General features: G+C 36.9%; 1 protein-coding gene across 2 annotated transcripts in view; it reads left to right on the top strand.

The window, feature by feature from the left end:
- The window catches only part of NAV3 (neuron navigator 3), a 508,081-nt gene that overhangs the window by 102,042 nt on the left and 382,106 nt on the right, over positions 1–23,933 (top strand). The gene's annotated exons all lie outside the window — the stretch shown is intronic.

The raw sequence follows: 23,933 nt of genomic DNA on the forward strand, positions 1-23,933 counted from the left end.
GTGGAATTGCTTATGAATGCTGTGTTTGCTGCAGTAGGTGCATACATTTTTGAAAGGAGTTATTGCTAAGGAGCACTTTAGTTAGCGACATGATATCCGTAGGTTTTTTTGTTTGTTGGGGTTTTTTTGGTTTGTTTGTTTGTGATTTTTTTTTTCTTTCTCTTCTAGGAATTTTGCAGAAACTGAGCATGCTCATCAGATTTCAGGAGAAATTTGGGTCTCCTGCCAACAACTTCTACCCCTTAAGGGGGCAAGAAGAAATTCAACCATAATAACATTATTGTAAATGATAAAGGGAAAGTCTCTCAAAACCAAGAAGCCTATTAATTTACCTAAAAGTATATAAATGGTGAATATTTCCACTCAAAGTCAAAAAGTATGTAATTATGTTCTGAATTTTGAGCTCATCTCTAAAGTTAGTTGTGTAGCTGCCATGTACTTAGAAGTTGGTTATTCTCCTGTCACATTCATTGAGAATTGGGCTTTGTAATTTTAGTTTTTCGTTAGTCTAGCAAATGTTTAGATGCAGCAAACATAATGAAGCTGACTTTATGAATCACAATAGTACAGCATTTCGCCACTGATTACTGCTATGGATTTCCTAATTTTATGCTGTGTAGAATTCACTCATTTCTTCTTGTGAGGTCTTTTCTCCCAAATTATTCACATTTTCTTGATATAGTTAATTGTTTTCAAAGTCACATAATGAAATTCTATTCTAAGGGAAAATTACTATCTTGATTTAAATATCAATTTAAGTTATGTTCTTGGTCTTCCATTGTACCTGATTTTTCTAGAGGCTTTCATGAATTTATAGGTCCACTTTGACACGTTAATACTTCTTTCACATGTGATTTGGAAGCTGTAGGTAGTACAACAGTAATCATGAGAGCAAATACATAGTTTGCAGTGAAATTTAGTCTTTTATAGCTTTTAGTTCGAAGAAAAAAAAACCAGTGTATTTTATATCTATGGGAAAAGAAGATCTGTGTGTTTCAGCTTCTTAATTTTCACTTTCGTTTGCCAGTTGGGATTGGTCTACTTTTATTTTCGTGACAAAAGCCTGTTTATGTGAAGTTTCCTTGCAGCTGGCTCTTTTTGGTTCCATACAAATCCTTGCTTCTTCTAGCAAATATACAATTGGTTACAAATAAATGCTGTCATAAAAAATTACTTATGATAAAGTATAATCAAATATCTAGGTGGCCAAGAAAGCATTGAGTCAAAAAAGAAACAACTTCTCAAAACTTGAAACAAAAACATACCAAAACAATTATCAGATATGTACTGGAAGAGTCATTAAATTTCTTAGATTCAAATTTCTTAATGTAAGATTGTCTCTCTTTTGTAAAATTCAACTTACTTTAATTGCTTTTTTTCAAAAGTCTTGTTAATTTACATAGTTCGCCATGAATACAGCACTTATTAGAATTATCTGGTTTCAAATATTGTGCTGGTGAAGTATCATGTCAAGAACTGCTGAGCCATGTTAAGAGTAACTGATTCTCATGATACCAAAATGATTTTTTCTTTTTTAGCGTGCTCACAAATGAGAACACTAGTTTAGCTTGGGGAAAACTGCATTAGTGTAAGTATGGAGCTAAATACTATTATAAGATTCAGAAACTTTTAACTTATTTCCTAATAAGAAGAATGTTCTTTAATCAGCAGAAATACATGCTGAGATATGCATGTATGCCTTCTCTTTAGCCCACTTTCCTGATTTTTGCCGTAAGCGTTCCTAAGAAGTATTCTTCCGTTTCATGCAGACTAAACATTTCTTTGCAGAAACATCTTTTCTGTGCAAAACCTTTTTCTGTCTGATTCCTTGGTAGCTTTTTTTTTTTTAATGGTGTAAATATATAAATTAAAAAAAACTAGGGGGAAATAAAACAAAGCCTCAGAAAAATCATTATTGCCCGATATATCCCTATTCCAGCATGAAGCTAGAGGAATCAAGTAGGATGTGTAATCATCTGGAGAGGATTTGTGTTTCTTGCTTTAGCCTAATTCCTGGAGGGTCTCTTCAAACTTGCAAACTGTAGACCACAAAAGACCCTGGTCTTAGCACAGGTTGTGCTGGTGTCACCAGGAACAACACATAAGCACTGTCTTCCTCGTCAGCTTCAGCCTTGTAGTCTGTTGTCACACTGTTCTCAGTGAATGCAGTGCACTATTTTGTTCTGCAGGTGCAGATTAAAAGCTGGCAAATCTGGTGGTGCACGAATAGTAAACTTGTTAGGTGATGTGGGAGAGTTTGCACTGCTGTACTAGGTTTTACAGAAGAACTTGGGAGGTGCATCTTTTCCTTGAAGCTTCAGCAATGTGGTTGTGAGCACTTCTTTCTGATGCTTATTTGAGAATAGTGAATTGTTCTGCCTGGCAAGTGTGAAGAGCAAAGGTAACTCAGCAGCGTTGTCTATCAAACATGTTTTCAGATAACTGGTTTGCAGTCAAACAAAAATCTCTTATGTTCACTTTCTGTACTCATTTGGCTTTGTCACTTGGTCAGTGTCCTCTTGCTGTCCGTGGAGGTTTCAGTAACACCTTGGTGATGAGAAACAGTAGCTGTGGAGAGATGTCATCCTGGCAGTGTGACTTAATTACTGTCCTCTTCACCACCATGCTTCTCCTCTTTGTGTGTGTATTTTTGAGTATGTGCTGTTGAAAGCTACCTCAGACTTGTGTCCTTTGCCTCAGACAGTCTGTTATGAAGAAGCGGTATCACTTTCTGCAGCACATTCTGCTAATCTTCCTTTCTACAAATGAACCTTCTTGTATAGTAAGATTTGGGTTTATTTGTCCAAGACACTTGTAGATCTATCAAAATTATTTTTGTGGGGATTTTTCCTTCCCTGAAGTAGGCAGCAGTGACTTGGTTTCATGAGAGCCTCAGAGCTCCACTGCTGAGAACAGTGCTCGGGCTTCTGCTAGTTTGTTTCATGGCGAGAAATTCAGTTGGTTCCATCTTAGCAGCCAACTAATCTCTGCTCGTGTTTGCAGTCTTCTAGTATTTCATACCAATGTCAGATTGAAACTGAGTTTCAATAATTTTTCAATGTAAAATGAATTCTTAAAGAAATCTATAAATATTAAAAGCGCTATAAAAAAAATCAGTGTTACCATGCATGTTGCTTAATAATGTTCTCTCGAGTGGATGCTTTCTTTTTTACTTAAGCTTGTATTTACATCCTAGTTCTATTATCTGGACGAGGCCAATGCAATTGCAGCATTTAGTTTTGCTTCTAAGAGTATAATTTTGGATGTTACAGTTTTTTCTTATTTTTTATCCTCAGTGGTGTCTTTAAGTACTTGGATATGCTTTACCTAAGCCTGTAAGAGTTCTTTGATTATTTAACATAAAGTTGTGGTTATTCATATAAAAGATTCAGTCTTCTAGTCTGGTCCTCTTGCAGTTTTCAATTTTTAACTGCTATTGGGTATTAATGAACTTTTTGTGTAACTTAGTTCCGTATATAAGCAACAGTCAATCTGATAATTTTTATTTGGGGGTTTTTTGTGTTGTTTTGTCTTTCTAGATTTAGTGGTCAGTTGCACATATTTTGGAATGTTTGCAAATTGATGTGCTATAATTTTTTTACTTCTAGTTCTTTTGGAAGAATTTTCTGTTGGGAATTTTGTTTTCATTTTAGTTCTTGGATTCTTCTCTAGTAGAGATCACGTGAAAATGTGCTGGTTTACCCTCCTATGAAGACAGCTCTGAGTACACAAACACTATTTTGTGTTTATCTGAAATGAAAAGAAAAACTATGCATTATGCTCAGATGGTTCCTTGCACAATTAGCATGAATCTTTAAGTATTGATATCTTGTAAGAATATAAACAGATATTCCTCGCCTCTGGAGCTATCACACACCAGCCAGCCAGTGTGTTATGAGCAGTAAATTAATAACTTTTTTACTAGCGTGCAGGAGAATGCCATTGTTTACAATTTTTTGATGCATTACATGTTTCTTGATTCCTAAGTAAGCTGTCACAGGCTGCTCTGTGTCTGTTTAATTAATATATGCTATGAGAAGACACAACTTTATCCTGGCTACATGACTTCATTGTTACCGGTAATTTGCTGAGTGTTTGTTTCAATACAGAACTGTCTTTTTATTAATTTTCTTTATTTGATAAGCTTCTGATACTAGTGGTGTGTTCCTTCTACTTTATATCACTGGAACTAGTGAAAAATAAATTGTTCTATGATAATATTTTGAAATGTTTAAGCATTTGGGATAGTGCATCACATCTGACGTCTCTTGAAAATAATTGCGTTTCACTTTTATCATACTTCCACAGTGGAGATGGAGGAGGAGGAGGAGGGAGGGAAACTCCAGATTGAAATGCAAGTCTCAGTGTAGGCTTTTAATTAATTTCCCAAGAGAATGATATTGCAGAAAGGATGGAAGAGAAGAGCTGCTAATGGCCCTTGTTGTGACACAGGGCAATTCAGTGATGAACTTATAACCTGCAAAAAAAAAGTGGCCTATTGTGAGGGATGAGTTACTTTTTGGGAGCTGAATTTTGTGTTTACTATAATCAAGACCCGAAATGGACAAACCCTCCTCTTTCCAGCCTGGGACTGGCTACTCTCTCAGAAGAGCAGATTTACTACATGCTCAGAGCAGCTAGTGTCCAAGCAATAGGATTTTGCACATCATGAAAAGAGACTCTGTGATTCATCCATGTAGTCATGGGACTGGTGCTGGCAGCAGCAAGCAGTCCTTGGATGCCCTCGTGGGGATAATGAGGTGGAGAAAATTTGGACATGCAGAGTTGTGTCAGGTAAACTGTTGAACCGCTGCCTTTGCTGCCTGTGGTCATGTGGCTGGGTTTGATTTTCTGTTTTTCTGTTTGTTTTGGGGTTTTTACTGTTGCAGGAATAGAAATGTTTGAACAACTTGATTCAGCTTTGCACATAACTGCACTTAAGGCTATGAGTCATGTGTTAGAACTAAACAATACCAGTCCTTCAGGCTCTGTGTTGTGCATTGTGCTGCTTAATTTTTCAGCTACGTAAATATTTCAGTCACTTCGTGCTAAATGGCTGTTTTTCCTTCTTCCTGTGACCTTAGCATTCATAATCAAATTAAGTTTTCCAGGATGGTTTTGTTAAATTGATTTAGATGTTGGAGTCTCCAGCATGTTTATCTTCAGCAGGCTCTTTGAGAAAACACCACTTGTTGTAATGTCAAATACTAAATGCTTAGAAGAGTAATTAATAACAGTAGGAGTCTCCAAGGAGGAAAAGTATAAATGTGCCATAGTCCAGGTTGGCACATGGGCTTCTGAAGGGCAGAAGCTGTGGGGAGGGTATGGAAAGATGCATCAGTGTGAACAGCTCGCTTCACACAGAGTCTTGGAGGTACAGCATAGATGTATATGCTCTTGTGCAGCAGAGCTTAGGCTGAGCTTTGAAGAACTTTCTGATAAGGTTTATCACCAACTGAAAACAAAGTGATTTTACGTGTTTTCCTAAAGAAGGTTTTTGGCTGTATCAAGGGAAAAAAAATGATTGCGATAGGAGAATACATGAGATGCTGGAAGAAATTTTCACAGTTTTCTATGGGAACCTGTTTCTGGGATAATCTTTCTGCTGAGATATTTTTCAGACACAAATAAGAATCATAAACAGCTCAACCAGATGTGTGGTGTTTTTCTTTGCTTTGAAGCGCAAAGAGACTGATAGTCCGACAGGGCATCACTAAGTCCAGATGTACTGTGGCTTTGTGCTTGGGTGGTGTACATTAAGTAGTGGCAATAGCAGTGTAGTGATGTGAAAACAGTATTGTGTGTTTCAAAAACTGATCAATCCTTTGCTAATATAATACACAGTATGACCTGTTAATAGACTGGTATAAAGTCTTTCAAGTAGTAACTCAAACTGAGAACTGATGGGTGAAGATTTTGGCTTTCTTCTTCTGAGCTTTTCCTGAAAGGTATCCTGTCTTCAGCTGTGTGCATTGACTCAGACAAATAGAGTGATGAGTCTTTACGTATGTTAGGCCTTTAAAAATACATATTTATGGATATTCAGCAAGAGAGTTGGATGGCATTAGAGACTTAGAGTATCAAGTCTCTAGTCTTTTTGCTGGAAAAGTAATCGGTTCTGTACAGGTAAACAGACCCTGGTGATGAAATGATGCAGATATATGAAGCAGAGGACAGAATGGGAAAAACTTGTTTCCCAGGGATGGACTGCAACTCATGAAGTCAGTGTTGAATAGTTTTCCATGCAGCAATACACAAGACTGTCAAATCATCCTAATAGTGTATTTCTCACATTTTCTGAAGAAGCAAAATTTCAGAATGAAGCAAATTATATTTAATACATACATTAAATGACTTTATATGTATCATGGGTCCCTGAATTTGTTGTAGAAGACACTAATCAAAAAATTGCAGTTTTAGAGTATCTTTAATTCTTTTGATTTCATACGTTTTAGTGCAGTCATTACTTCACTGTCAGAAGGTGTATTATCTCATCCTCCTCTCAGTGTTTTGGGTTTTTATTGGCCAACTTAAGATGCCAACTCTTCTGCCAGTTCCATTTGCTTTCCCTAGATCTGAAAATTTAATAATCCAGAGAGAAGATGTTATTAATTAACATAGTATTTTTCAAGATGACCTATAGAATCTATTCTTAAAGCAAGCCTGCTGGTCATAGATGTACTAATTAAGTTTTTTAAACCTAATTCTGGTAATTCTTGCTCCAATTATAACTCAGACTAGTAGTTTTCTTCTAGGAAGAGTTGCATAATAACTGAACAAATGATGGATATATTGATTTATTAGAAACCGAGGGCAGATACATTTTTTTGGGGGGGGGGTTGGTTTTTTTTTGGTTGGTTGGTTGGTTGGTTTTTTGTTGGTTTTTTTTGTACTCTGTTTCTAGATATGTCTCTGTTCTTGATCTTTTTCTGCTGGTATGGCTTGTTTGCTTTCTTTTCTTGTGAAACTTCTGATATGCTGAAGTTTTATTTAGCCATTGCAGTCTGCTTTGATGCACTTCCTTGAACATTCTATTAGATACTGAAACCTTTCTGATCTTAAACAGCTTGTCTTGTCTATTTTCACTACAGAGTATGCCAGAATAATCCAGTGGAAGTATATTTACACTTATGCTACCTTATTTATGAAGTCAGAGATTAATGGTTTTTAGGTTTCATTCTTCCTATTTTAGTAATTAAAAATGACTCAAATATTCTCAGTCACCAATACTCAGTTTACTCATCACTAAGTCATTATAATTTATCACTTAAAGAATCATAATCCCAGGAGACTTCTACCTGGCATTAAATATTATGGATGCAGAGCACTATGTAGCACAGTATAGTATAGTGTAGCATAGCATAGTTAGCTGCAATTCTGCTCTGCTTCCCAGAGGTAGGAGTTCCCTGAGGATTTTTTGTAGTTCTAGCTCATCTCCAGTCATGTCTTGATTTGGAGAGAAATTTTCACAGAACAGAACTTCTGGCTGGACCATGCCTCTACTTTCCCATTCCTCCGATGATAAGTAGGCTTCTTTGAATTGCATAGAATTGAGTGTAAGTGAAAACTGTCTCTGGACTACTTTAATTTTCGTTATTGATCTGTTGTGGCCAGTACCCTGCATGTAAATGTGACTTTCACCCCTTTTCCTCTGCTTATGCTGGGCTAGGATGGAAGATTTAGACTCCAATTTAGGGATGCCAAAATTGTGAGCATCTGTTTTGAAATGACCATAGTATTGAAAGAGCCATTTTCAGTATTGTGAACTGGTTAACATGATTTGGATATTTTCAGCCAATTTTTGAACTTTCAGTGGAACCCCATGGATCATAGATTGCTAAGTACAATGGTGCTGCTAAGTGAATGTAGAACCAAGTTAAGCCAGCTGTTATGGTGTTTAGAAAGCATCTGCTAATGCAAGTTAATAGTAATGATAAAACAACTGAGAAGAAGAGGCTTGGTGGAGACCCTATCACTCTCTACAACTGCCTGAAAGGAGGTTGTAACCAGGTGAGAGTTGATCTCTCAGGCAACTAGCAATAGGAGGACACAGCAAGGTATAACTAGCAAGAGGACACAGCCTTAAGGTATGCCAGAGGAGGTTCATGCTGGACGTTAGGAAGAACTGCACAGAAAGGGTGATTGAGCATTGAAATGCTCACCCAGGGAGGTGGTGGAGTCACCATCCCTGGAAGTGTTTAAGGAAAGACTGGGTGGGGCGCTCACTGCCGTGGTCTAGTTGAGAAGGTCTTGTAAGGTCATAGGTTGGACTGGATCTCAAAGGTCTTTTTCATCCTAGTTGATTCGGTGATCAGTTGCCAATTTATGAACCTTACAAAAAAGCAATTTTCTGAGGTTTTAATAATAAGTTTCAGACAGCTTTTTGAACTCCCTTATTTTCCTGGAAATGTTACGTTACAAAACTGGTCTGACATTTAATGTCCTGGTTGGCCTGCAGGAATGTGTCACTCAGGTCTTGTCCCCATGGCTGAATTTCAGGAGGTAGAACTAAGCGGAATGTAAACCTCATAGTTCTGCCTGTACAGTTTGCATATTTCATCATCAAAGGGAAGAGTGAATGTCAACAGGCAATATGGAAGAAGGCATAATAAATGTGTTACAGCACTGTCAGTGATGGCTCTGGAGATCTTGATGAAGAGGGTGGTAATGTCTCTCTCAATAGTTCATCACAGTCTGGAATAAAGTTGTGTTCTCCTTAGGAAGAAATATTAAAAATACAGTCATTCTAAAATTTGTTTGGTTATAAAAACCTATAGAAACATCAACAACAAAAATCCCAAAACCTTAGGAGTGTGAGATTTATGAATTTTCTGATATTGTTATTAGACATGTCGTGTGGTAATGGAAGGAATTTATAGAATAGAAAGAAGCTGTAAATAACGGTGATAAATAGGCACTGAGTGTGTTGTGTCATTTGTTTTGCTTTCATGATTAATGAGAAAACTGTAGAGATGGTTTGAGTCATCTAATCCTTCATTTTAGTTTTGTAGTATAGTAGAGTAGAATCAGGTAAGGTTTACTCTGGAAGGTAAAACCACAGAAGCTAAGGTTGATTAGGCCAGGAACAGATTAGCTGGCTCACATATTCATGAAATTAATTGCATTTTCCAGTGAGATCATTAAATGAAGCAGTGTAAGGGAGTGTTGGTGGCAAAGCAGAGGGAAGGCTAGGCTGAGATGAAACCAAAGAAGTGGGCATATTGAAACAAAATAATTATGTATGTGGGGATATTTGTTCATTTGGCTGCTGCTTTCTAGATTTGGAAGCCTGTTTTCAGATAGTGAATGAAGTTTCACTGGGTTGTGTTCCTTTTTGATAAGTTTTTGGTTTGAGGAAATAGAAGGAAGGCAGCATGAGATCCAGTTGGTGGACTATTTTATATGCATGGATTTATTGTTTCTTGATGTGATTGAATGCAGCAATACTGAGATACCAAAATAATGATGCTGTCTTGATCCAAAGCCCACTGAGCAAATAGGGAAGAAAACACAGAATGATGAGTTTTTGGTCAGGCCAGAAAACTGCCCAATGTAAGCTTGAAACCCAGATGTTTTCCCACTGACCTAATGCTAATAGATCTGTCATTACAATATCTTGGCACCAATTACAGGGGTGGTAGTTGAAGGTATTACTGCCCTGTTTCTACTGTGTGTGTCATTATCTTATGTCAATTGTAGTGTAATCCCCATCCTCATGCACTGTCTAGTAAACCATGGTGATCTATGTGATGTGGGTTAATTGAAGGGAAAGGAAGCCTGTGAATCAGCGGTAATAGGCATTAGCAGATGATAATGTTTTATTGGCTCCTCATTATACAAGCTTTGAAATCTGAGGAAGACTTCCTTCCAGAGGTGGGGGGCTGGGAAGAATGATCTGCATTTCATATCAGCTGCCATACCAAGCTACCCTCAGGCTAGCATATTTGCCCTTCTTTTTTTCTTTTGATGCCTTTTTTTTTTTCTTTTTGGCTTCTTTTGGTTGGATATCTCTCTGTCTTAAAAGCTGGTTAATTTATTTTTGTGTTGTAGAACTATTATTTTTTGCCTTTTGGAATAGTTTGAATGTAATGTGTGTTAAAAAAAAAGCAGTGAGAGCTTAGTTTTATTTTGGGTAAGAGCTGTTACTGTTCCAGGAGGCTAAAGAAAAGACATCCTGTAAAAGAATTAGGATTCATCAGTTTTAGTGACATGTATCTTAATAACCCTTTGCTCTAATTGGCATTTTAATTAAAGATGACATTTTAATTGGTTATTTTACCAATTTAGCTTGGTTATTAGCATCAGCTACCCAGTTCATTACAGATAATTTATCTATACCATCTCAATACCCATACTAGATATTTTAAAATAGTATTTTGCTGTTCTGACAAGACCAAAATCCTTTTCTCTTGCTCCTCCAGTGCGCTTTCTAGTGCTTGTGCTAGAGTCTGCAGTGTTTGCCATTGAAAAAAGTGGACTTAGTATATCATAAATAGCAGATGAACAAGAAAAAATATCTCAATAGCAAATGACTATAAATTAATTATCACTGTTAGTACATTAAGTCTTTTAAATGCAAACCAACTGTGCAATATTGTACCCTACCTGCCAGGTGTTGTCTAGCTCTGCATTTTTCAGACATTTGAAATATAATCTCATAATTTTTTCCTTCACTATTCTTATTCCATCCTGGTTTTGTGTATGATCCTAATTTAATATTTTGAATTTTACATGAAGGAAAATAGAAAACATACTCTTAAGTTTGAGAAATAGTAATAACATATCCTTCTATAAAGTAGGAGAGGCAAAATATTCATAGGGAACAAAAAACACCCATAAATACTGCACAGAAACGTAAAAAAAACTCAAATAAGAAAATAAAGCAAGGGGCAAAGATATGTGCTTAATGGGGTTTAATAATATTGAGATTTTAATTTCTCTTTGAAAAAAGATCCTTGGGTTGATTAGGAAAGTTAGAAGCTTCAAAGAAGCCCACAGGAGCTCAGCTGGGGCCTTGAATAGGCTTTGAAAATCAGACCTTAAGAAAATTTACCCTCAGCAGCTTTAGGTTCTCCATTATTATATTTTGCTTTTTAAGTAGCTGTCATGTTGTTGTCACCACATTGTGCCAGAGAGGATAGAAGTGTGGATGAAATGATTGTCTACTCTTTAAATATGCCTTTTGAGAGCTAATTAATATTAAGCACTTGAAAATTGTCTGGCAAAGGGCACGATATAAATGGAATATATGAGAAAAAGTTTTTTATAATGAAGACAGCAAACTGTTTTTGAATACTTGTGCAAGAGAAGTAAGGGCTCCGCTGAGGTGCCAGATTGGCAATGCTGCCTCATCCTGTACCTACAGAACATATGCACCGTGGGCAGCAGTATGGCAAGTTGTCCCGCCTGCGCTTCTGCCCTGTCCTAGATGGCCTTCCTCCAGCTTTCAGCTTGCCTCCTGGCTCTGCTAAAACTGGCATTTAATACTTGCTTTTGTGATCATAGCTTCTTTTTTACTATGGGCGGTTGCCTGCTGTGAACAGGATGGAGACTATCTTCTCTCCGTTTCATTTTTCATTCTGTGCTAATGAAGGACATGGTGTTAAATGGTTTATCTAGCACAACAATGATTTTTATATAAAGGAAAGAGAGCTCACAAAACAAGGTGATGAAATGTGAATCTCACGGTCATTGTCATTAATTCTTTCACCATTTCACGTGGAGATAGAAAATTGTGTTCTTGTGAGCGTGAATGGCTGCTAAGATGCTTCTTAGCCTGATTATAGGAGCTGGAGCAGAAAGTGGTTTGCTTATAAAACATCAGTATTGTTTTGATTATGTTTTATTCTTGAAAATATTATGCAGAGAAATGTCACTATAAGTACTTAATGAAAACAATTTCAGATCATAAATTATAATATGGGTCTCTGCATTTTGACTGTGTTATGCTACTAACATCTGTTGTAAACCACACAGATAAGCTATCTTTGTTATTAGTCCAGTTTTTGTGAGGTAGTCATGATAATGGCCTGTGTTTATTTGTTTAAATTCATTTTATTAAGAGGTAAGAATAAAAAGGGATAAGGGAGGGGTTGGCATGACCTTGTTCCTTTGCTCTTACAAATTAGTAGCATGTTCAAGGTAAACAAATATATCCATAATACAGAGACCCTAAATGTTTAACCAGATTTTAAAAATGGCTTTAAACATGACTTTTCCCCCCTTTTTTAGTATTGGTGAATAACAGTTGCTTTTATGGCTCGTCAGTAGAGAGCCTGATATTGCTCTTAGTGATGCTTTCTTTGTATATTAGTTGACATATATTGAAAGCAGAATGTAATTGTTCCGTGTGGAGGTATTGATGTTTAGTGTGGGTGTCCAGCACTGCAGTAGAGTGCTAATAAACCTTGCTGATCTTAGAGCAATTAAGTTCCTCTAGACCATAAATACTAGACTACAGTTTGAAGTTACTGAGAAGTTATGCACAGAAATATCTAGGTGAGAGAGCTAGGGATGGCTTTTTTCTTTTTAATATTTGTTTACGGTATAGTTGAGTATATGTTTTATTGCTCACAAATCTTACTTACCCATCCCTGTCTCAAATTCTTATGGAGCACACAGCTGTTTGCTTGCTTCAGTTACATTGAATGACCAGCTCATGAATTTTCACCATGATAATTGTGCAAAAGACTGTGTTCTGTTTCCTATTATCTAGGAATGTTCTGTGCATAAGTGCGTAGTTGCTGAGTTAGTCTGGTTTTCTTTCTGCTGTTGTTTTGGAGAAGGCTTATTCAAATACTTCTGTGACCCCAAATGTTTCACAGCTCTCCCTTTTATCTCTGTACTCAAGGGTTCAATACTAGAGATCCACTTTGTATCAGAGAACGCCTGTGCAAAATAGTCTTGCAGCCAATCATTACTGCTCCTAATCTGGCAGGATAAAGTCGTGTGTTCCCTTCCACTCCAGGGGACTGCCTTTACTGCCTGTGTAACTCCCCACTGCCTGCCAAGACCAGACTTGGCTTGTTGATGCAGTGGTATGGGGAATTAGGCAGTGAGCTGCCAGACTAGTAAAGGCAAACAAGCTCAAATTAAACAGAGATGTCCTCGATTTTTGGTGGTGAGAAATACAGAAAGGTCTCTTTGTCTGAACTGCAGTATCTGAGCTAACTTGGTAGGCTGCATGGTAATCTTGTCTCTGATGACAGCAGGCATCTAACATGCTGTGGGTTTAACACTCTCAGGCAAGTGCTTTCCTCCTTGTATCGGTTTCTGGTAAGGATGAGCTGTCACCACTCTGTGTGTAGAGAACACAGGTCTCCTGAGATAAGGCTGTTCATTATGCTTCCTGAAGAACCATTAAATTTCTATGACTGAAATATGATCCACTCCTTGGGTAAAGGTATTGTTTCCTGAGCTTTTTCTTCTCTCCTAACCTTTACTCGTATGGTGCTATTTATTTTATTTTTAAATCTATAAACAGTGAGAATGTAGAAATATGTAAGTAATAATAATTCAGTGTTTTCATGCAGAATCTCACAGTGACATGATGAAAAATCATGCATTCGTACATCACCTGGTATGTATAGGCCTTTGTAAAATGAGACATCATTCATATCACGCTTTTTATAAATTTGCTGGATTTGGGAAGTAGTGCTTTATTTTTAAAAACAAATCAAAACTGTACCAGTATTTCAATGTGGTTGTTAGTATTATCCAGTAATAGCTGTAGCAATCTTTATTTTGGTTGAGGCTGTTTAGACTGCTTCATCTAAATTACTAAAAGAAAAAGTTGGGTTTAGATATGGGAAAGTAATTGAGATACAATATAAACATTGAGATTTTGTATCTCTCTAAGATCTGTGTACATGCTATTTAATAGCAGTCATTGAATTTTTGTGTAAATTTACCTTGAGTGTGTAAAAAAAGTATGGAGTATTTTTCTGCATAAAAATAATATTCTGTGAATATTTGCTAAACTTTTAGATGCAGTAATATGTTCAAGAATACCCTTTTACTCTGAAATTGGCTGTGAAAAATTAATGGGACTGCGACATCTTTTTAGGGTGAAAATTTTTAATATTTGTACACTATATAATGCAATTAAGTACAGAAAATACTTCAGGTAGATATTATTTCTGTGATAGAGTACATAATACATTTTGCAGAACCATTTCATTCTTCTTTTTGCCAGCCTGAGCATCTGGTGAACAAAATAATTAAATTTGAGTTTTTAATTTCAGAAAGCAGATTTTCTTAAAATACATACTCAGCCCAGCTGTTAAATCTCTCTTTTGGAGTTCTTTCATACCTGATTTCTGATTATGTAAGGCTAATGGTAAATTGGATTATTATACAGATGAGCTGCAGATGTTATCCAGCTAAACACTGTTCACAGTCCATGTATGTTTCATCACATGAAGCAATTTGGCTTATTTTGTCAATGTGGATGATCTCTGGCCTTTGCATTTCTTTATGTTGAGTGATACATATTCTGTGTGTTGATTACTAATAGTGTCTGGGAGACTGACAATATTTAGATGTAAATACAACAGTGCAAGCAGTGCACATTTGTGGTCTAATTCAGCAGCACGTTAGTGACATGAATCACGTTTTAGTAATTGGGAGGGCAAATTACAAGACAGCTGTCTCAACAGAGACAATAAGAATTATTTCTATTGATAATTAGCATTTCTTTTTTTCTTCGTTAATTATTGCACGTTTCGAACAGAGTTCGTTTTTTGGCACTTTTTGAAGGGCTGGAATGTGTTAGTTTGAAAAGAGGAATAGAACCTCTGGTAGCTCACCTCAGCTGAGTTGTAGATCAGTGTTATCATCAGCTTTAATTAAATTGTTCTTATCTCAACATAAAAGTTTTACTTTGATTGTCCACCCCATTCCATCCGGGTGGGAGGGACAGAGGAAAGGTTGAGCAAATGGCTATAATTGTGCTTGATTTTCGCCTGGTCTTAAAATCACAGCATAGATACTGTTATGTTGGATGAGGGTGGATTAACAAAAAGCATTGAGTGTTATAGTATAGCTTTTGGGATCTAAAGAAAGTCTGCAGTACTATATGACATTAAAAGTTGCTTAGATATGAGAAACAAAATCAGAAGTCCTCCAGACAATTTAATTCATGCAGTAAGTAGTAGAAGGCATTACAAATGGTATTATAAATCGTTGCAAAGAGAGCCTTCCATTTAAATTTCTTCAATCTCTCTGTGTGACAAAGAATCCCAGAACCCCTAAATACAGACACAGAATATGGGTAAGGAGGGAACTCGTAGCTAGGTCAGGGATCCATGTTACTCAGATCTAAAGGGTAGTATTTACACAGGTAGAAGTCATGAGATTGTCCCAGTTATTGTTATTTTTTCAGGGCAAGTAACTTGTATGACGTGATAAGGAGATCTTCAGTGTTACATTACACAAATAGGCCAAGCTCTGTCTACTAAGAAATGAGTGTCAAAATAATGTTCTGCATATTAAGAGACAAAACCCTCTCAAAGCTGTTTCAAAGGTTTAAAAAAAAGAGCGAAAGGCCTACTTTTTGCCTTCAAGAGAGTCCTAGTTCTGGCCAGGACAGAGTTAATTTTTGCAGTAGCTGAGGGGACATGACTAGGAGGTTTTTCTCTATCATCTCACAGTCATTGCCTGGGGTCAGGCAAATGGATTCTCTTGCGCTTCTGAGAAGTGTGTTCCTCCCATTGGGAGAAAATGTGGTGGGGAAGAGCCAGTTGGTATTTGTTTACTGTTGTGGGCTTTCTGTGTAAATCCTTGCTTTGTCTTATACCTTTTCCTATTAATTTTGTTGCCATTACTGATAATTTTCTTATCTCATTGCTCTTTCCAGTAAATTGTTCTTATCTCAACCCATGTTCTATGTGTGCCTTTTAGGCTTCCAGTTGGAGGGGGAGAGGGAAGCAAGTGTGGAGTGGTTTTGGCAGGATTAAATTGGAGAATATAATTCTTAACCACAACAATGAGGTTTATTGTTGACTTGAGTAGCTATATAATACATTTTCTTTACCATCAACAAATAACAAACAGGACAGAGTTTGAAGTATTTGAGGTGTATTTTTGCTTTTCATACTCAAAAGTAAATCAGATAAGTTTTTGTGAGGCTATTGAAAAACTATCTGCCAAGTCAGCATTGAACTTTTAAGAAAAAAGAGGTATAGCTCTCAGTAAAGCAATTGTTGTAGACAATGTTTTGTGAAAGGAGCAGATTCATTTCCCCTAGAGTAGCTCAATTATTGTGACAGTCAACATTATCATCTGTGACAAACCAGAAAAGATCAGTTGTTCCTGCATGTCCACTTTGAATGAAGAGATGGCTGGTAATTGCTGGTAGGTGACTTGTATGGGATTATTCCAGTAGGACTTGACCAGAGTGTTGGTGTGGTTTAGATTTTGTTGGGTTTTGGGTGGTTTGGTTTTTGTTTGGTTGTTTTTTTGGTTTTGTTTGGTTTTTTGTTTGTTTTTGTTTTTTTTTTAATGGCTTCCTAACAGTTGTTTGAATGTATGAGCCTCACATTCCTGAAGACGTGTGGTTTGAAGGAAAAGATTTTTCTCACCTGATTTCATACATACAGCAAAAGTCTGTGCATTCCAAAGCCACTTAGGTCATGATTCATCTCAGCTAGTTTGGATGAGAATTTAATTCTAAAAATGCTTATATATTTTCTCATACTACAAAGAGACCACAGAACCATGAGTTTAGATTTATGCAACTGTGTTTGTTCAAGTGAACCCCACCCAAGATTGTCGCACAAACACTGGGTAATTTGGTGTACCTAGTGATGGAAATCTCTTTACAAGTGAAGTGTGACATTGTTCTCTAAGTACACTACTGTCTTGAGACATAATTTAGGCATTATTGAGTGGACACGTGCTCTAGGTAGACACGAAAATCTGTACTTCCCATAACAATTGTTTCGTGTTTTACCTCAAACCCACTTTAGTTCTACATTTTCAGTGAAGCTTAGGACTGTCTAAATATTCCTGTATTTCCAGATATTGATAGTTAAAGCTCTTTTAATGTAAGCTGTGAATGGACTTCCATCTTAGAGATTCTTGGGGGCAATTGACTGTGCTTTGACATCTTGGAATGCAGTTGTATATGTACTACTCTCAAGGTCTATTTGAGTTTCACTTGAATGGATTGACACCTGAGATAAGTAAGAAATCAAAGTTTGCTTAGATACTCATATTAATAAAAGAAGATTTTTAATGTGCTCAGAATTGTGAGGTTACAATCAGTATGTAAAAATATATGGAGTGAGCAATTATCTGTGTTGGCAAATATTGATATAAATTGCTTGAAGAATGTAAAATTCAGCTTAAAATTTAACTCTATATACCATCCTTTCAGAAACTTCTTAGAGGATTCATCTCCATTGGGCTGTTTAATATTCTCATGTGGGAAGCACTGTTAGCTGTGTCACTTGGGAATTTAGTATAATACCAGAACAAAGCATTAGAAAATACAATGTAGTAATGTATTCTGCACTGGCAGACCAGGAAGCAGTATACCCAGCAGGTCTTTCCCAGGCCAAAATTCAAACTAGTTTGTGATGCAGTTGAGGACAAGCAAACTTCTACCTTTAGATTATCTTTTTAGTTCATGGTTAAGATAGCACCACCTGCTGATGCTTTTAATCTTTAAAATATTTTTTGTCACTTGGCTCTTTCTATAAAAATATTTATATATTTATCGCCTCCCCCCCTTTACTCCTTCCCCAACCCCCAGTTAGTGGTCTCATTTAGTCACTTACCTCTCTGCTCTGCTCTGCAGTCTCTAGGAGTGGTTGTTTAAGCCAAATATTTGTTTGAGTCAATTGCAAGAGACTGGTCTGGACATGTATTGAATGCTGCGGCAGCAGGTGTAACAGAGCACTGTTTGCAATGTTTGATCAGCACCTATATGTAATTTCTTGTGATAAGCAGGGGGTTCAACCAAAAAGGCTGCCACTAAACAAATACTGAAAGAATTAGCAACTTTTGAAGCACCTGTGAAATTGTCTTTGAGCATATGTAAGATCTTTTGCTTTATCACTTCTAACAGGCATTGAGTTGAAAATGCTCTGAAAATGCAGCTGGATCTTTTATCCCATAGAGTTATTTAGCAAGTCTTGATAGATAAAGAGAGGCTGTGTAATTTAATGATATGCTTAAGTTTTAAGGACTTAGATTTATCAAACTGAGGAGTATGAGTTCTTACTTCCAGTAAGGTAGGGGTGGGGTGGATTTAACTGTTTCATGGAAGAATAACTGGTGAACCGTCAGTATGTTGTTTTTGTGTTTGCAGATATAAATTACTCAAAAGAGCAACATATGTGAAACTTTAGTCTGTTTGTCATATTGACAGCCTATGATCCAGAGAGAAAACACCTCGCCTTGGGCTGCATTGCCATTCATGGATGGTAGCAGTTTTAACATAGATATAGGGTATTGCAAAATACCAGATATATTAGTCGCCATAGAGCTACCATATATCTACATATTTCCCAAAGCCCAGGGCCCTCTTCTTCCTGGAAATTTTGTAGAGTGCACAAAAGAAAGTATTTAGTCATTTTTCTGGGATTTCTGATGTCTTGGCAATCTGGTTAGAGCAATAGCTGTAAATGATTAAAACTCCCAGAAGATCAGCCACTGCTCAGACACAGGTCAGCTGCATCTTTTCTCAGCATGCCAATCAAAACTTAAAAGCAAGAGAAATGAAGGCTTAATAGCTCCCTAGGAAACAAAATTTCAAAGGTATGTGTGCTCTCTGCTATTTTTGATTAGCCTTTCTCTTTCTCATGAGCCTCATAAACAGTTTTCTTGCATAAAGAGACTGCTTCACTTAATAGGTCAGAGCAATTTAAGATCCACGTAGGTGTACTTGCATTGTTTGATTGAATTGTATTTTCTTGCTTACTCTTTCCATTGTATACCTAGAATCTGAGATTATGCTTTCTATTTTCCCCTTTATTTTCACCTTGATGTTGTCTTTTTTTCTTATATCCCATCCAGGTTTTTGGCAGATTTTGGAGAATATTTGCCCGTCTTCTTTTGTAAGGTGGCTCTTCTGTCTTCAGCAGTGCTGTAAGGCACAGTGAAATGTAGATGTTTTATGAATATCTTAAGAGATTACATATGTAGCAGGGCAGTGCTGGGTAAGATAACCAAATGTCATTTAGGTCTAATGCTCAGTTATGTATCTTGGCACAGAGTACTCTGCATGCAACAAAACTGTCATCCCTCACGTCAAATCTTTAGGAGACATCATAGTAAAAGGCTAAGACTGGACTATCTCTTAAAAATATACTTTGTATTCCCTTTCTTATGCTTCTTTATCTCTGATACTCAGTGGCCAAAAAAATGGGATGATGGAAGAGAGAAGCCATTCCTGTCTGGTACTGGTTCCAGGTGTGAAATAAAATTGTCATGTAATAGCAGCTCTAAATTCTGTGTAGAGAATTGAGCCTGTCTGATGGAGGTTGCTATGTAAGATAAAAAGGATTGAGAAAACAAAAAAGATTTGAGTTGCACTACCATTTATAACAGTAGTTTCTGAGAATAGAACAGTCTCATATATATATGTGTGTGTGTGTATACATGTAATTTTTAATTTTTTTTTTTCTAATTCATTATGTGCACCAGTGTTAATATGTGCATTCAGTCTGATGATTTTGAAGCAGTTGCCATCCTTCTTTGCAGAAAAGCATTGCAAGGATGTAAGTATTAGCTTGCCCTTTATCTTTTCCTTTAATGCCTAAAAAATCTGAAAATAAATGTTTAAATGTGCATTGACTGGAGCCAGGGACGACGCAAACAATTGTAATTCTATCTTTGGTGATCATGTGGTGGCTCCACATAGCATTCTGTACTGAAGAGGAGTTTTGCCCTATGAAGAAATGCAGAGAATAGGGTGACACCACTTACAGAAATAATACAAAATATTAGCCACACATGCACTTAATAAAGGAAATATCTCTAGACTTGTTCTTATAGGGTCACTTTTTATCTAAGTAAACAACCATTGCATTGATTAGAAAAAACTGTAAACACTGAAGCTTTTTGTATTGCTGTAAATCAGGTGTGTGTTTGGAGCAGAATTAATTTTGTATCAGAATAAATAATTCTGTGGGCAAGCCTCAGTGCTTAGAGATATTTTTTGGCTCACCAGCTGCCTTCCAGACTGCTTTTATCTGGTGCAGACAAGCCTTTCTATGGCACTTCTATCATACGTGTTTGCAGAGAATAGATACTGGCTTCTTATTCTGATTGCTGGCTAAAAGCAGTGTTCTCTGGCATTGCTCTCAAATCCTCCAAGAGTCAACGTCATCTTCTTTTTCTGATAACTCCTTGTGTGCCTGATCATAATGTTTGCAGTTAGACCCATACAGAGACTCTAAATGCTTTCTCCCTGTGAAAAAAGACTAAAAAGAAAGATAAGAAGCTTTCATGATTAGAGGTTTTATAAGACCATTGAGAAGCTATTCCTATGGGTAAATTGTTGAAGTCGTACTGGGGTGCCACATTACCTAGAAGTTTCATGGGAGCATATCAAGTGTGGAAGTTATATCCTTTATATCCCTGACCTGCCTATCTTCAATGTGAAGCTGAATAATATCGCAGAATGTTTGTGGTGAGCCTTATTTTTATTGTCTGAAGTATCAACCTCAAGGACAGTGGGACAAAGCATGCCTTGCACAAAATGTGCCCCATCATGGTGTCTTGATACTCTCCCACCATTTCTCTCAGCCATGCTGCCATCCCTAGGAACACTGATGGGCAAGAACAAAGGGTGGTTTGTATCTTGGATTGGTTTTAGCTGTACACTGAGATTTACAGATGGCACTTACTTTTGGTCCTGGCATAGACGATATTGTGTGTGAAAGAGGGAAATGCGTATTGTGTCCAATGTGTCCTGCCTCCCAGCCCCCAAATTCCATATTTATTATAACTGCACCTAAACTAGAAGCTCCATTTTAATAATGAGGTATTAATACTGAAAACTGCTGTTGTCTCCCTGTAAAATTTGCATGGCATTTCCTATCAGCATACCTGGAAAATAATTTCTCTATCTAGATTTCCAGAAATGTTTTAATAAAAATACAACTCTCTTAAGCATAAAACATTGTCAGTGCAGCTGATAATACCCAGGATGCAATTCAGTAGACTTACCCTGTACACAAAAAGTGCAAATTGCAATAACAGTTTTATACCTGGACCTGCCTCAAAGTTGCTTTATTGGTATGGCAAAAGCTGAGAATGTCCATGTGGGCACAATCAGATTTTGGAAAAGAAAGTAATCTCTTGGGTCTCTAACGCAGCCCTCATTCCCACCCTTGACAGTGATAACAACCACAGAGCAGTGTTTTGGTGTGCAGCCTCCCTGATAGCCTTTGGAATGCACCTTATGTAGTCCTGGAGTTTTAATACATCTGAAGGCCAATGACAGTGGGAAGAAACCCAGGAAAAAAGGTTATTATCTAAATTTTTCCTATGGCTGTACAGCAACTTTTTCTTTGTAGATTTTGTAGAACCATTAAAACTGACCAAAACAATAGTTGATTACAACTTGCCCTCTCTGAACCTTCTCCTCAGCTAGGTTGATTTGCAACATCCCGACTCTGTAAAGATAATGGTGTTAACTTCCACCAAATAATTAGTGAATGTACCACTTACAGGAAAGTATTATTATTACTACTAGTACTACTACTACTCCAAGGAAGAGGCCAGCAGAGAGCGTGAGGATTCTGGTTGCTTTTTGAAAATCCTGTCAGTGTAAACTTTTTGAGAACTATCTGTGTTGATAATAAGGGTAATATAGAAAGGATAATTCTGGTTAATTCTCAGAATGTACTATGGGGTTATTCCCCATTAGTCTATTAATAACCTGTAGCTCGTAGTGAAGTAAGCATTCTTTCAGACACATTTCACCTGACTTAAGTCCAACTGAATTTAGACAAGTGTTAGAGGTATTTAAACCAGAAACTTCATCACCCTGAATGCTTTCCTTAGTTTCTCTAGAGGAGGAAGTCACTTGCTGTCACCAATATTTCTACACAGCAATTTCCTCATTGTGTTGTTTAGCAAGAAAGTCTAAGGATGCTTCCGGTTTGGATACCTTGCTCCACTTCTTCTAGGCCTGTGTTTGCAGTGATAAATGTGTCTGGAAGACTATTTCACTATAAGTATCTGTAAATTACTAGAAATTATTATTGCATAATTATTTTGTGTCTGTTAAGAGAATAAAATTGTGAAAGAGCTCTAACTCACCTTGACTTTTATATTTATAGGTGACCTAGTAAAAGTCTGTTATTTAGTGCGTGATCATCACGCTATCTAGGACTCTGGATATTTTATTCTGTGATTATGTGTATGTTAAATATCAGTGTACAATAGTGAATAATAAATTGGGATCTACTGTAAAAAAAAAAAAAAAGCCAGCCAAGAGCATTTAATTACAGCTGTTTATGTTGAAAAGGCTGAAGACCACAGAACAATGTGCTGAATGGAACAAGCAAGAATTGCCACCCTGTGCTTTGCATGTTAAAAGTAATGAGGGCAGTCTAAACAAAATTATTTGCATTCTGTCCAACTTTGGCTTGAAAACACCATGCAGTTCCACAAAATAGCTTAATTGCCTAGCGTAGAATAATTGCCAGGCATGGGAAATAATATAATTCACATGTCTGACCACGAAATGAACCAGAGAAACTGCTGGGTTTTAACAGCTTGGTTTTGACTTATCTTGGCTTTATAAATGTTATAAGCATAAATCCAGATGTTGATGCCTGCCATGGTATCTCATGTTTCATTTTCCTGCATCCTGGCATTATGGATTTGTGCATTCTGTGCATCTGTGAAACTGTCAAGTGGGGGAAATCACAGGTGGGGTTGGGAACAGGCTGCACCTGAGAGTGATATCTGGCTCTGTCCTGCTGTGCTTCAGATTCTGTGGAAATAGGGTGAGAAAAGCTGTGTGTGCTTGGGAAGGTTATAGCGTACTATTGAATCTGATCCACTTCTTAATCCAATAAAATCCTAAATTTATGGAAGATTTTAACAACATAGTTTTAATGACTGCTTCCCATTTTATGGGCAGTTAACGCTTTACATTCTTGGTTTTTATTCCACAGACTTTTCCAGGATGCTCTAAATAATGAATAGAAAAATGCTCTCTAAGCATCTGAGTTTACTTTGGTAAGTGTATTTGTAATACACTGCTTATCTGCAGAAGGAGGTGATTCTCAAAAGTTCAATGGCAAGCAAGATTCATTATATGCTTAGGTAAAATGTATTAGGCTAAAGCTATGTTTGGGTAACAAGCTACCTGGGTATGTGTTCTTTCTTTCGGTAGCTTAGTGTACAGTTTGTATTCCTGTGATTTCCCAAGGCAAACACATCTTCTGTTTGTTTCTGGTTATTTTTGGAAAGGACTTGTCCTTATTGCTTGATTAGTCCTTCATTGCTATCATCTTCAATTGTGTGTGAAGATAAAAATGGGTAAGAATAGCTGCCTCACATTGTAGTGTTGAGAATAACTACAATTTTATTTCTCGTTGGAACTCTCTTTATTCTGGGGAAGAAATTGTCTCTCACAGGGTGCTTCTTTGTATCAATGCTATGAGTGCTTCTTTGTGTCAATATTGATTTCTTGATTTTTGTTTCATTGTTGGGTTTATCTTGCCCTTGTGTTTTTCTCCTATTTGTAACTGGATCACAATAAGAAAGCTTAGTGGTGGGACTGAGCATTTTAAGGAGGAATTTTTTTTGGTCCATTTTTAATTCAGTGTTTGCAGTATTTTAGCCAAATAGTCTTTGCTTTTCTCTTTCCTATAATTTTTCCTTTATATTGGTAGCTGAAATTCACTAGCTGTTCTCAGTGAATACTTTGTGTGGTGCCCACAGCGATGTAGAGGGGAGTGAATGTG

The sequence above is a fragment of the Lichenostomus cassidix genome, chromosome 1Aa, assembly GCF_008360975.1.
Source record: "Lichenostomus cassidix isolate B80296 chromosome 1Aa, HeHo_3.0, whole genome shotgun sequence".
NCBI classification, from domain to species: Eukaryota; Metazoa; Chordata; class Aves; order Passeriformes; family Meliphagidae; genus Lichenostomus; species Lichenostomus cassidix.